Source organism: Solenopsis invicta, chromosome 14, assembly GCF_016802725.1.
Source record: "Solenopsis invicta isolate M01_SB chromosome 14, UNIL_Sinv_3.0, whole genome shotgun sequence".
Lineage (NCBI taxonomy): Eukaryota > Metazoa > Arthropoda > Insecta > Hymenoptera > Formicidae > Solenopsis > Solenopsis invicta.
In genome coordinates this window covers 3,546,151-3,549,947 of record NC_052677.1, presented here as the reverse complement: position 1 = coordinate 3,549,947, position 3,797 = coordinate 3,546,151, and positions in this window count along the sequence as shown.

The following is a 3,797-nucleotide window of genomic DNA, read 5'->3' as shown; positions in this document are numbered from 1 at the left end:
GCCCGAAGCGTCCCGACTCTGAGTGGTGCACACGCGACGATCCACAGCAAAGTGATTGATAGTGCGAGGAAATTCGGCAGGCGGCACGCAGGATCTCTCGCCCCACGCACAGGGGTTCGTCGCGCTGCTCTATTGGTTCCGCCTTACAACGCGGTCCTCGCGACCCTCTAATCAGGCTGTCGCGCCGCGGCGCGCAATTCGAGGTAGGTCGGTGTCTTCGGGCAACTCGCGACTCTTCCCGCGGTTTTCCCGAGGCCGGACGGCTATCCCTACGGACTCTTCGACGTCCGGTGCCCCCGCGCTCGGGACCACGTCAGGAACTTTCCCTCGCGGCTCCTCGTCCGGGGTCTCCTACGCGATGCTCTGCGTGGAGTGTCGACATCCCCTGCGCCGGACCTTCCCTCTTTGCGTCCTGCAATTTCAGCGGCCTTACTGTTGCGTACAGGCGCGACGGTAAGAGATACGTAATTAAATGAAGAGAGATCACCTGTCGTGCGCGCTACTGCGATCCTGCGCACGGTCCGGAAGGACTCAAGTGGCGGTAGGTCCTCCTTCTTGTAGTCTGCTCGCCGGGTGAGATTCCGTCGATACAAAAGTGAATATCCGCTAGCCGCCGATCCGCAAAACGTCGCTAAAATTAACGGACGGACCCACGCACACAAAACAAAGACGCGAAATTGTAAGCGCACTCGCCGACACGTCCGTCTCCGAGCCGAGAGGACGTAAAGCCGTAGCGTGCGCTCCTCGTCCAGATCTTACGATCCCTGTGACTGACAGCCAAACGGGATGTCACGTCACAATATATATATATATATATATATATATATATATATATATATATATATATAGTATATACAGGGTGTTTCAGACCACCCGTACACCCCTTTTCTCTTCGCAGGATTAGGACCAATCAAAAATATGTTCAGACGAAAGTTGTACGGTTTCAAAAGATCTATTCAATGATCTTATCAGTTTGACCTTGGATGGCGTCGCCAAGGTCAGATCAAAATCACATTAAGTTTCTTAAATGAAACACCCTATTTTTGATTCCAGAATCTAATAGCTGGTGTCAAGACCTTTCCAAAACACTACAAGAAAATTTATTTTCGTTGACTACTTTCCGAGTTGTGCGGCTTGAAAGTTACACTACCGCCAACACCATGTAAATAACAATATAAAATCACGCGTTACGCAGAAAGCCGTGCAGCCGACACAAAGAAAGTAAACACGCGAGCCGGGCCAACAAAAACAGATCATGAAAAATCGTGAAAGTTAGCTGTCGCGACCGTAGATAGTCACATACATATGTATGTCATAATATTATGTAATTACATTTTTACTTTAACGGTAGCACACGAGCAATAACGAGCGCGGCTTTCTGCGTAACGATGTCTAACTCGTGATTTTATACATATTGTTATTTGCATAGGATGTAGTAGAGATGTATTCACCACAACGCTATTGTGACTCAACTCAACACGAGTGACAATAACTCTCTCAAACTTGTCACCTACGTCTTCAATAACCGTCATATCAGTATCAATCGCGCAACAAAAATCCGACCCTCTTTATTAGTCTAGGTTTATTTAGCCATGTCCTATTCCAATGAAGAAGCATATGATATGCTGCTAATTTTAGGTGAGTGTCGAGGTACATTCATTGCAGCGGAAAGATTGTGGCGGGAACGTTATCCTGATCGGACTCCTCACTCGCGAAATGTTTTTTCACGTTTGGCTAAACGAATCAAAATTAAAGGTGTCGTTCAGCCTCAACATAACAAAGGTACACAAATTCGTCGTCCGATTATGGATAAAAGAACAGTGGAAATTCTTGCATCGACAGAATTGAACCCTTATGATTCTTTAAGACGACGAGAACAAGATTCTGGTGTTAGTAAAATCAGTGTTTGGCGCATTCTAAAAAATAACAAATTTCACCCTTACAGAATGTCTGTTCATCAAGCGTTGAATTATAACGATATTAGACAGAGACTTGTATTTTGCAACTTTATAAGACAGCAACCACTTGATTTCCATTTGAAAATTTTATTTTCTGACGAATGTACACTTAAAAGTGATGGATCTGTTAATACTTGGAACTCTCGTTATTGGGCACAAAATAATCCTCACTGGTTGAGAGAAGTAGATCATCAAACCATTTGGAAAGTCAATGTTTGGTGTGGAATTATTGGAAGTCAAATCATAGGTCCTGTTTTCTTTGACGAAAATCTAAACGGTGATAGATATTCCGCCTTGATAATGACAGATCTTCCTGTCTTACTAGAAAATATTCCTCTGCAATTGCGCCTGAACATGTGGTTCCAACAAGATGCATGTCCGTCTCATACATCGAGAGTTGCTCGTGCGGCATTAAATACTATGTTCCCCGACAAGTGGATAGGCAAATACGGTCCAATCAATTATCCACCCCGATCACCAGATCTCACCGTCCTTGATTATTATTTCTGGGGAAGGATAAAAAACTTGGTCTATCATGAACGTCCGACTACGAGGGATAATATGATTCGTAGAATAAGTGAAGCAATTCGATCCTTACGTGCCGAGGAAATTCTTCGAGCAACCAATGATTTTCAAAATAGAGTTGATGCTTGCATCGCAGAGAATGGTGCTCACTTTGAACATTTAGTCGCTTAACAAAACATACACTCATTCATTCCCGAACGTGAGAGGCAAGGGGACTCACGTGAATCAAGCACCCCAAACGTGAGAGGCAAGGGGACTCACGTGAATCAAGCACCACAAACGTGAGAGGCAAGGGGACTCACGTGAATCAAGCACCCCAATGGGATGAAATTCTGGTCACGTCCACGTCGTTCATTCTGGATAATGTTAAGCACGGGAAAATGCATACAGTCAATCTGGACATGATTGATCATCAAACCTTATCAATCCAGTTAATAAACAAAAGCAGAGTACATAAAACTTTGACTCCCCTTTTCCTCTTCCATATACATACGCATGCACGTATGCACACACCCACACACAAGATTAAATCCGACTAAGTAACCACCACATGGTACATCTTGAGTAATGCTGATGCTGGCGGTAGTGTAACTTTCAAGCCGCACAACTCGGAAAGTAGTCAACGAAAATAAACATTCTTATAGTGTTTTGGAAAGGTCTTGACACCAGCTATTAGATTCTGGAATCAAAAATAGGGTGTTCCATTTAAAAAACTTAATGTGATTACGATCTGACCTTGGCGACGCCATCCAAGGTCAAACTGATAAGATCATTGAATAGATCTTTTGAAACCCAACAACTTTCGTCTGAACATATTTTTGATTGGTCCTAATCCTGCGAAGAGAAAAGGGGTGTACGGGTGGTCTGAAACACCCTGTATATATATGTATATGTATATGTATATATATGTATATATATATATATATGTGTGTGTGTGTGTGTGTGTGTGTGTGTGTGTGTGTGTGCGCGCGCGCGCGCGCGCGTGTGTATGTACAGGGTGTCTAAAAAAAGGGTCACATTTTTTGATAGCAGGTTGTGATCAAAACAAGAAGAAAAGGTCTAATTAACATGGGTCCTAAAACTAATATCTTCAAAGATACAAGCTATTTTGTTATTTGAGCTCTTTGTCATTTTCTTATTAGTCGTGTCATCTTTAAAATGTAATGAACAAAGGAGTAAGGGAGAGTGGGGTACAATGGGGATATCTTTTTTCTAAGTGCCTTAAAAAATAAAAAATAAACAAAGAGAGATAAAAAAACAATTTTTATTTTAATGTGTAATGTAATCATTAATCTTCTATAAAAAAAAACTGAA